Below are 12,161 nucleotides of genomic sequence, written 5' to 3' on the forward strand. Positions count from 1 at the left end.
GGAATTGTGCTTCCAGTGCAAGAAGCAATGTGGGATGTTTTCTGGTGTTTCATGAGCAAGGTCAGAGGATGCATGTTTCATAAGCTTAAAAACGTCTTTTGACATACAATTGCATTCGCATGTTTTAATATGTTTTGCTTTATCTGTTTTAACACTTCTGACGGCAGTCTCTCGGGAAAAATGTTGGGAGATACCAAATAAAGACAAGTAAATGGCTTTATGAAAACTGTGCTAAAAGGAATAGATGTTTGAATTGGAAGAATTAAAATCAAGAGAACTGGAAAAATGGAAAGGACCAGGATCAGCAGTTTGAATCTGTCCGGTTTTCATTGGGTGTAGTTTCTTCTTCAGCTAGAATTGCTTTTCCACAGAAGAGAAGATGCTTCTTCCATTGCCATCCGGGTCCAGTTTTCAGGGATTGATGTGACACCATGGAAACCAAAGAGGACCTATCATTGTCTGTGAATCATCTGTCTATTGCCTGTGCACTCAGTATTTCCTCCATATATGTGGCACAGTCTCCAGCTTGCTAGAAAAATCCACATTCCAGGAATAGCCTCTCCTGGTAGAGGTGGATAGCACCCAGTTTTAGGCTCAGAAACTACCTTTTGACTGTCTGGGTTTGATTCCCAGCCCCATCGACATGTGACTTTGGATAAGTAATTTAATCTTGCTCTGATTCTGTTTCTCTCCTATAAGTGGGTTCATAATTGAGCTCCTCCATGGGCTTGCAAGGCTTAAAAAGATTTAATTCATGCAAATCTGTCAAAACATGACCGGACACAAAGTTGTTGGAACACAAGAAATGTTAGCTATGCTAGCATCCATTATAAAGCAGTTCTAGCCTTTATTTATGCTTCAGAATTGCTTGGAGCAGCCGTCAGCAAACTACTGCCCATGAGCCAAATCCAACATCTTGTTTCAGTAAATGGAGTTCCATTGGAACACAGCCACCACGCCCATTTATTCATTATCGTTGTCTATGGTTGCTTTCACGCTAGGGTAGATTTGAGTCATTGTAACAAGACTGGGTGACCCAGAAAGCAGAAATATTCACTATCTGGTGTTTTTAAAAGTTTGCTGACCCCCAACTTAGAACAATAATTATCTTCTTTCTTGGAAAATGTACACTTGCTTCTTGAGCTTAGTGCTTGTCCGACAAAGGGTGATAATTATATGGCAGCTTCTTAATTATAGAAATTGCTTGGTTCAGCCTTGTGATTCCATGCAAGGATTCCAAACGCTTAAGAGAAATACAAGGATTTTGAGGGAGAGAGGGGAGGACACTAAGTAAGATCGAAATGTATCGTAAGGGACTCTGTCAGGCTCTCATGAAAATGTGTAAACCTTTGAGTGCTTCCCGATTGATCTACGCCAAAATGTTCTTCCCAAGAGAGAAATTTTGCTCTGTGTTTTATGGATTGTTGACTTTTGGGTGGGATGGGATCCCCTGTGTTTAAAGCTCCTTCCATTCTACAGAATTGAGCTCTACCGGCTGCTCTCTTGCTTTGTTCTTCAAAACAGGCTCCACACTTTCTTTCATTTCCTCACACTGGGAGTTCTTAAAATACTGTAAATTCTCCAAAGAGTATTTTCAAAGTTGTCATGGGCAATTATATCACCACGGACTCTGTTGTGTGTGTGTGTTTTCCCCAACCAAAACTCTTCTTTTAAAACCAAGCACAAAGAACAAAGTCAGAGACTAGAAGACAGGTTACCAGAGACCAGAACGGGACTAGGGAATGGGAAGTTGATGCTTAATTGGGTGCAGTTTCTATTTGGGGTGAAGGGAAAGTTTTGTTAATATGTGGTGTTGATGGTGGCACAACATGGTGAATGTAATTAACTCCACTAAATTATATAACTGACGATGGATATGATGGAAAATTTTAGGTTATAAACCTGTCAGAACAAAAACGTTTAAAAAATCAGACATAGAACTGTACAAAACAAAGAGTGAACTCTAATGTAAACTATGGCGTATCTGTAGCACCAGATTCAAACCCAGTGTGCAGTGTAGTTCAAAGCAATGAATACTGATCTAAATTTCAGACCTGGAAAGAAACAGACATTTGCCTTTTACTCTAAAGAAAACCAACTTTCCCCAAGGTTGGGAAGACAGAAATTTGAGCAAATCTGGACAATATTCAGCCAGGGATTTCCCACAGGTCAGCATCTTCATTTCTTGGGTCTACTGCAACAAAGCATCACAGCTGTGTGGCTTAAACAACAGAAAGTTATTTTCTCACAGATCTAGAGACTAGAAGTCTAAATTTGAAGTGCTGGTGGAGCCCGACTCCCTCTGATTCCTGTAGGGGAGAATCCTTCCCTGCCTCTTCTAGCTTCGAGTGTTGCCAGCCATTCTTGGATGCCTTGGTTTGCAGATGCATCTCTTCAATTTCAGCCTCTATTGTCACACTGAGCTCATCTCTCTTGTCTGTCTCTTCTCACCTTCTTAGAAGGACACCAACCATATTGGATTTAGAGGCCATCCCACTTAGGCTAATTCCATCTTTCATGACCCATTTTCTAAATAAGGTCCCATTCACAGGACCGAGGGTTAGGACTTGAATATGTCTTTTTGGGGGACACAATTCATAAACCTGCCCTCATGCCCTTTCCCTCTCTACATTCCCTCAGAAGGTGTGTTGGTTTCTGCATGAGTCTTGGGAAGGCAACCAACCCTCACCTTTCACTAAAGATTCCATCCTCATCCATTTTGGGGGGACAGAAGAGAAATGTACCCTATAACTTTTGGGGAACACAACATCAAGACTTGGGGGCCATATGGAGCTTGGAGGACCTATTTGTCTATGCCCCTGAACAGTACTGAGCATCAGTCAAGCACATTTGAGATGCTCCATAAACATCTGTTAAATGAATGAATGAATAAATCAATGTATTTGGCATCATATAAATCAAACTCATGGTAGTATAACATCACCTATACAATTACAAATTTGGCATTCCCTCTTATTCCACATCAACCAAACACACAAAAACATTATTTTCCCAGAAATGGAACATGTGAAATCACTAAATAAATACTAATTTCTAAATGCACTTTTCTCAGCTGAGGGCAAGTCCAGAATTTATCTCTGACTTTTAAAACATTCTCACTTGTCTTCAGTGTCTTAGCTGGGTTTTTCCAATTTATTATCTTTTAAAAAATGATGTGATTTATGCTTGGTATGTGTCATCTACAATGCTGAAACAGATGATAAGAACTTCACATGTGTTTTTTATAGCATCTGAATATAAGGCAAATTTTTAAATTCCCCCATTCCTTTCTGCTGTGGCATACAGTCATTGTATGAGGTTTTCCAGAATTAATGCCATTTTATTTCATAGTTAAGTTTCTTTTCAAGATTTATTTAATTTGTTTATTTCTCCCCACCCCCTCATTGTTTGCATTTGCTGTGTCTGATCATTGTGTGCTCATCTTCTTTTCTGGAGGCACTGGGAACCAACTGGGACCTCTGATGTGGGAGGGAGGCATCCTACTCACTTGAGCCAGCTCTGCTCCCTGCCTTGTTGAGTATGTCACTATGATTTCCCTCCTTGTGTCTCTTGTTGCATCAGCTTAGTATGCCAACTTGCCATGCCAGCCTGTCACATCAGCTGTCTTGCTTTTCTTCTTTAGAAGGCAACAGGAACCAACCCAGGACCTCCCATGTGGTCAGCAGGAGTTCAATCACTTGAGCCACATTTGCTTCAGTTCATGCCATTTTAAATAAATTATCTTTTTAGCATTTTAGGTAGACAGACATTTATTTTGGATTACTGCTCTTTAGGAGTACACGTAGGCTTGAAGGTTAGGAGTAAGCTATTGATTCAATACTGAAAGTTCCTTGTTAACACCTTGATAAAAATTCTCTTTTTTAAAATTTTTAATTGTCTTTTTAAAAAGTTAATGGATCACACAAAACATTACATTAAAAAACATGAGGTTCCCATATACTCCACTCCCCACTCCATCTTTTTTAAATTATATTTTTGAAGATACATAGATCATAAAAAATGTTACATTAAAAGATATGAGGTTCCCATATACACCCCACCCCCCCACACACCCCCCATCCTCCAACATCAACAACCTCTTTCATCACTGTAGCACATTTATTGCATTTGGTGAATACATTTTAGAGCACTGCTACACCACATGGATAATAGTTTACATTGTAGTCTGCATTTTAACTAAATTATGGGCACATACTAGAGTACAAATTTGTAATTCCATCACCACCCCAAAATTCCCAAGTTGCTTAACAGGGAAGCTTCATTCTATTTTTGTTTCACTTCACCAGGTGTCAGGTAACTGTTGTCTCTATTCCTGTATCCAATCATAAATGCTATCTGCTGCTTTACTCTAATTCTGAGGTTCTTTGCAGAGGGGCTGCAGTGGGCTAACTGGTAAACCCCAGAAGACATGCCTGTGTCCCGAGGCCCAGACCCTGTAAGCATGAACTTATCTGGAAATAGGTTCTTTGCCGATGTGATTAAGTTAAGGATACTGAAACAGGAGCTCATCCTGGATTACTTGACTGTCCCTAAATCCAAGGTCAAGGGTCTTTGTAAGAGGCACACCAAGGAGAAAATACCAGAAGAGAAGCGATGGTGAAGATGGAGAGGACAGAGATCGGACTGATGCAGCCACAAGCCAAGGAATGCCTGGGGACATCAGAAGCTGGAAAACGCAGGAAGGAGCCTCTTCTAGAGCCTCCGGAGGAACCAATTCTCTGCCCACTCCTTGAGTTCAGACTTCTGTTTGTTGTGCCTTCTTAAAGCAGTCCTGAGAAACTCATGCAGGTGATGTTTGCATGCTTCAGCTTGAGCACTTGTCATTCATTCTAGTTTTTGGAAGACATCTGGTCAGCATCATTTATTGGAAAATTGCCTTTTCTAAAATGTTGGGGGATAAATTGTCATTCATCTTCCCATAATAGCTATTGGTTTTCATTATAGTCCGCCATGATGGAGTACAGAAAAGTCATTCATTTTATTTCGGTATGCCCCACTTTCTTAAGAAATGTGACACCTTTTGCATTGCCGCTATATTGTATTAAGAAATGGAGTTGGCTTGGACTTTTCTAATAGAGCATGCAGATAAATTATTTACTTATCGAAGCAATGTTTATCAAATACCTCCTCTGACCCCAGCATTGCCCTAGGAAGTGGCAATGCTGAGATGAGCAGATGTACTATGTTCTCATTCCAGCAGAAATAAAAAGTGAGATCATGGAGAAAGTAACCAAAGAATATCCATCAAGCTCAAGTTTGTAAACTTTTATCATTACCATCACTAACTCTTTAGGATATTAGTCTATCCCGTGCCCTTACATATTTTTTTATTTGTTTTCCTTTTTCTTGTAGTACCATATATACAACTTAAATTTTCCTATTTTTACCACTTTCACCTGTAGGATTCAGTGATATTGATGACATTCAAAATATTGTGCTAGAGGGAACCGATGTGACTCAGTGGTTGAGCACTGGCTTTGCACATAAGAAGTACTGGGTTCAATCCCTGGCCCTGGTACCTCAAAAAAACTATTTTGGGGAAGCAGATATGGTTCAAGTGATAGAGCTTCTGCCTACCATATGGGAGGACCTGGGTTCAATCCCTGGGGCTTCCTGGTGAAAAAGAAGATGAGAAAGCTTACCCGTGGGACAAGCCAGAGCCCGTGAGAGTGCATGTATGGTGAACCAGTGCCTGTATGAGTGCCGGCGTGGTGACCCAGTGCTGTACTCAAGTGAGTCAAGCAGCAAGATGATGATGCATCAAAAGGAAGACAAGGAGAAAGTCAAGGTGAAGCACAGCAGAAACCAGGAACTGAGGTGGCTCAATTGACAGGGAACCTCTCTCCCCATCATAAGTCTCCAGGACTGAATCCCTGTGAATCCTAAAGGAGAGAAAATGAAGAGAAGACAACACAGACAGCAAAAAACAGCAGGGTGGGAGGAAGGGAAGGGGGAAAATAAATAAATAAATCTTTTAAAATATTATTTTGCTACCACTGCCACCATTAATTTTTGTGGTTTTGTTAGTAAGAGCTTGTTATGTGACAGCTACTGAGCTAAGCATTTTACACTACCTTTTACGTTTACATCACACAAACAACTGTGAATACATTCTGATATTGTTTGCACTTTTTAAAAGACGAGACTTAGAGGAATCGGGGGAGTTGGCCGAGCCACAAAGTGGTGCGCAAGGAGTTGATTTCCCAGTTAGGAAAACACCAAAGGTTTTTAGTTATGAACAGATCGACTTCTGCCTGCTTTTCCAGCTTCCCTTCTCCCCTAGACTTCTACTTTTTTTCTTTGTTTCCTCAGTTTGCTCTTCCATCTCCTCCCCTTCTCTCTGACCACAGTCTCCTCTACTTCTCTGCTTCCTTCTCTAACATGCCAGATTTGAAGACCCACCTCAAAAATCTTTTTTTTTCCTTGAAACCTTACCAAGTACCTCCAACTGAAATAAAACATCCCCTTCTTCATTCTCTACATGCAGTGTTCACTGGTTAAGCTGCAATTGCCAATTTTTCCTTTGTTAGGTCTAGAGACATTGCCATCTCCTCAACACACTGTGGTCTACACAGGTAGCCATGGTAATGTCTACACTTCTACAGGTGTCAACATACATTGCAACATAGTTACAGCCCATACATATTAGTTGGGTTGGTTTGAATTTAATATCGTAGAGGAAAAACGATACGAGCTTGGTGTGTTAGTTCCAAGCAATACCACAGACTGGTTGGCTTAAACGACAGGAATTTATTGACTCTCAGTTCTGGAGACCAGAAGTCCAAAGTCAGAGGTGTCAGCAGGGCCGTGCCTTCTCTGAAGTCTACAGAGTGTAGTGGTGACTTGCTGGCAAATCTTAAGTCAACCTCTGCCTCTATCACATGGCCATCTGTCTCCTGTCTTCTACTCTCTGTGTCCAAATTGCCTTTGAGTATAAGGACTCCAGTCACATTGTATTAAGGTCTCTCCTGTTTCAGTTTGGCTTCATCTTAACCAACAGGCTCTTCAACGTTCCTGTTTACAAATCTACATTCACATCCACAAGATCGCAGGGATAAGGACTTGAACTAGGAACATGATTCAATCCATCACAACTGGTTGAAAATATTTCATTGCAAGTTGCACAGATATGAAATAGTCTAAAGAATTAAGAGGAAGAGTGTGGCTATGAATCCCAAGAAAACTCCAAGAGAAGACACTTTTTTTAGCAACTGATAGAAAGACCAGGATGCTGGCAAGAGATTTTGGAGACCCTGGGGACAAGCTGCCTGTGTTAGAATCTCACAGTTCATTTCCTGCCCGCATGGCTCTGGGCTGGTTATTTAACCTCTGAGTTTCCTCAGCTGCTGAGCAGAGATAAAAATAATTCAGACTCAGTGGTGATTGTGAGAACTGAATGAGCACGTGTTGGCTCCATTCCCCAGCACTGCTTTACCCATTGTTTGCCGCCCATGCAATCCTTGGAAACACATTGAAGAGTTGCCCTCCTTGGAGCCCATATTTTAAAATCATCTTATCATGTGTGGTGCTCCACTGATTTTTTTTTTGGCCTTCATTTTCTTTCTTTTTTTTTAATGTTACATTCAAAAACTATGAGGTCCCCATATACCCCCACCACCCCTCACCCCACTCCTCCCCCCATAACAACAACCTCCTCCATCAGCAGGTCAGCAAGGCCATTTTGCTTATGTGCAAACACTTGGAGATGCTAGCTGACAGGAATGCTACCTTCCACCCGGTTAAATAAAGTTAAATAAATAAAGAAGTTATACCAAGTTCATCATTTAGGAGGCCAGAATAATGGAAATAATAATTTTTAACATTAAAGTATATAGACTTAGACCGACTAAAGGAATATGCTTCTTTGCTGTGACAGAACCGTACATTTCTCCTTCATCTATGCTTTTCCCAGCAGTCTATGTCTTTGTCCCAGCAATCACCATATTTTCTGTACTATAGCTTAATGAGTAGTTTCATCTGTCTCTTGGACTGCAGACAAATCCCCATATCTTTCATTGAGGACCATGACTATAGCATCTTCGTTTTGTGAATCTTTGTGGATTTTCACCCATGAGCAAGACTGGCCCTTTTAACACAAAATTGTGTGGGTTGGAGGTTGGGGGTTTAGAGAATGTATACCCCTATCAGGGAGAACATACCTGTATTTATCCCATTACTGGCAGGTATTGGATTTCAAAGGACAAAACATTTCTCAAACAAGATATGAGTAGGCATATTTTGCTGTATGTATTTGCCCTAAAGTCGCTTGCACTATAGCTCACCAAACACGTGAAATTCCCATATCCTGGGTGAGCAAGGAGCAGAAAATGCAATGGCATGCCTATATCAGAGTAAAGGGGTTGCTGATCATTGTAGATGAAATCGTGGATCAGACGAAGCTTAAAGAGGCACGTGGTCTAATTTACTTGTCCATGTTCCATTTAAAGGACTACAAGGGGACATCAGGTTTTGAAAACCATATTTATTTCTTTTAACCTAGCAGTTAAAATCAGTGGAGCAGGGAACCTGAATCTCTGGACTGACCATGTGATAGCCAGGCCCTGAGCCTCAGCAGACTTGCAACTCCTACCCTCTGGTTTATTGGACTTAACCCCACTCAGCTAACATGGAGGTGAAGAAGATCAACCACCACATCAGGGAGCCAAGAGTACCTACAACTGAAAGCAGGAAGATTGCATCCAACATCCATGTGGAATCTAAGCCCCCTCTTGTTACAGATGTGGAGTGGACACAACCATTCCAAGGTCCACAGGATGGAGGAATAGAGTATGGATTAGAGTGGACTTGCTGATACTCTCTTCATGAACTATTGTGATTAGTAATCGAAGAAAATGTGGCATTGGTGTGGAGAAAGTGGCCATGGTGGCTGCTGGGGGTAGGGAATGGGAGGAAGAGATGTGATGTGAGGGCATTTTCAGGACTTGGAGTTGTCCTGGGTGGTGCTGCGGGGACAGGTACCGGACATTGTATGTCCTCCCATGGCCCACTGGGTGGACTGTGGGAGAGTGTGGGCTGTGATGTGGACCATTGACCATGAGGTGCAGTGGTGCTCAGAGATGTATTCACCAAAGCAATGAATGTCTCATGATGATGGAGGAGAATGTTGCTATGGGGGGAGGAGTGGGGTCAAGGGGGTGGGGAGTATATGGGGACTTCATATTTTTTTAATGTAATATTGAAACGATAAAGAAAGAAAAAACTCATTTGTATTTAATATTTTCCCCTTTTGGTCAAGTTTTTTTTTTTCTTTTCTAAATGCATCACTTGTCGGTGCTTGGTAATATCCCTTGGTAATTACTGGTAATAAGTCCTGCTACATTCTCTTGTAGATCAGCAAGACTCCCCCTGAGGAAGACAGACCAATATGCCAGGTCTTTGACATTGATGTTTGTATTTATGAACTTTGTTTTCACGAAACTGAAACTTAGCCTAGTATTATAATGCCTGAAAGTTACCTCCTGAAAACCTCCTTGTTGCTCAAATGTGGCCTCTCTCTAAGCCAAACTCAGCATATAAACATGCTACCTTTCTCCAGGCATGGGACTTGACTTCTGGGCAAGACTGAGTTTTAATGGGACATAGATTGAAAGACTAGAATAGAGAATCCAAGGAGAGAAGCTCACAAAGATATGTAGGAACTGATTTTTAACAAAGATGCAAAAGCAATTCAATGGAATAAAGAGTGCCTTTATAAAAATGGTACTGGATCAAGTGGACATCCTTAAGCAAAACAAAAAACAAAGCCTTCACCCAAATATCATGCCCTGTACGGAAACTAATTCAAAATGTATCATGGACTTAAATGTATTAAAAAAAAAAAAAAAAGTAGAACCATAAAACTCTTAGAAAAAAATCATAGAAGAAGCAAATCTTCAGAAACTAGAAATAGTCAAAGACTTCTTAGACTCATTATAAAAACATAATCCATAAAAGGAAAATTTTAAAACTTGGACTTCATAAAAAATAAAAAAACTTTTGTTCTGAAAAATATTCTATTCACAGAATGGAAGACCACCTACAGACTGGAAGAAAATATTTGCAAACCACATGTCTGACAAAGGACTAATATCTAGACTATATATAGATTTCTCAAAATTCAAAAGTAAAAGGAAAAACAAAATATGGACAACCAGTTATAAAATAGTCAAAAGATATGAATAGAAATTTCACTGATGATGCTAAAGATACAGCAAATGACTTCATGAAAAGGTGGTCAACATCGTTAGCCATTGGGAAAATGCATATTAAAATAAGAACAAATTCCAACTACACAACTATCAGAATGCATAAAATTTTTAAAAACATGTGCAAACACCAAAAGCTGGTGAGGATAAGGAGAAACTGTGTCACTCATACAATAAAAGGAGGAACATAGTAACCAAGTTGACATCATGACTAGTTCAAATTGACACAACTAAATGCATACATAAATCAAGAAGCCATGGAACCAGGGAGGGGGCTATGCCTGGTCCAACAGCATGAATCCAGTTGTGTGAACTCCTTCACCAAGGCTGAGCCGGCTGCTGCCACTGCCAAATTCCAAGCCAGCAGCAGCTGAGAGCAACACCAAGCCACTTGTTTTGTTGAGTACTTTGGCCGCCTTCCATCACGAACCCAGGGCTGTGATTCATCTTGACTGGAATTAACAAGTGTTCTGGGCAGGAATGGTTATACAATTAGGGGGTGGGGCAGTGCAAAATGAAAAGCCAGGACTCCTTGTTTTAAAATTAAGAGTTTTTAAAGACAGCAATAGTAGAGCACTAGCGTAACCATGGAGACCTTCTGAACATTGGGATTCTAAGCCAGCACACAGGTAGGACACTCGTAAAGTTGGTCCTGGTTCTGGTTCTGGGTCCTCAGCTAGCACCACCATCCAAAACCCTGCAGCATTTGATCCAGTGGAACAGGATTTGTCAATGGCACCCCCTTAGGACGTACATGGCATGTCAATGAGGACATGAAGATGAGCTGACCATATCACGGAACCATCAACCAGAGGCTGATAGCTGAAGTATGAGCTCAGAGGTCACAGTTGCAAGGATAGGTTGCCGTTCTTCAGGATGATACCCTTTAAGTCAATGACCAGACTTGCATGGTGAGGGGTCCCCAAGACGTAGAGTAAATGGATCTGGGAACCGAGAGGTAGGAACGCCCCCAACTTGCCTCCATGGCTTTCGAGAACTTGGATCTCAGAAGGAAAGCCCTTCCATCAGGGAGCCCAGCAAAGAATCCAGATGAATAGTTTTAACTTTTTAAACCATATTGAGATATACTTAGGATATAATAAAATGTGTATATTTAAGTTGTACAATTTGATGAGTTTGGGCATATGTATATGCCCATAAACAGCACTACAACTGAGATAATAAACATTTCCATCACACCCCAAAGCCTTCTTTTTTTTTTTATAGCTGTTACACCACAACACGTTAGCTTATTAAAGGCCTTGAAAGGTCATGCATTCTTAGATTGATTTTGTTTAAGTTAGTGATGTTCAGAATTAGAAAAGAGATAATGGCTTTCTTTTTCATTGTCTGTTTTTATTTTTTTTCCTTTATTTTTTTAAAATGTTACATTTTAAAAAATGAGGTCCCCTTATACTTCCCACCCACCTCACCCCACTCCTCCCACATCAACAACCTCTTTCATCTTCATGGGACATTCATTGCATTTGGTGAATACGTTTTGGAGCACTGCTGCACCACATGGATAGAGTTTACATTGTACTTTACACTCTCCCCAGCCCACCCCGTGGGCCATGACAGGACACACAATGTCCAGTATCTGTCCCTGCAGCACCACCCAGGACAACTCCAAGTGCTAAAAATGCCCCCACATCACATCTCTTCTTCCCTCTCCCTGCCCTCAGCAGCTACCGTGGCCACTTTCTCCACATCAGTGCTACAATTTCTTCCATTACTAATCACAATAGTTCTATAGTAGAATACCAGTAAGTCCACTCTAATCCATATTTTATTCCTCCATCCTGTGGACTCTGGGATGGTGATGTCCACTCCCCCTCTATATCGAGAGGGGTTTAGATTAATTCCTTCATCCTCCTTTCCCACCTCCCATAACTAAGCAACCACAGAAGCGATGGTCACTATAGGTCAGTTTTC

This window comes from Dasypus novemcinctus, chromosome X, assembly GCF_030445035.2.
Source record: "Dasypus novemcinctus isolate mDasNov1 chromosome X, mDasNov1.1.hap2, whole genome shotgun sequence".
Lineage (NCBI taxonomy): Eukaryota > Metazoa > Chordata > Mammalia > Cingulata > Dasypodidae > Dasypus > Dasypus novemcinctus.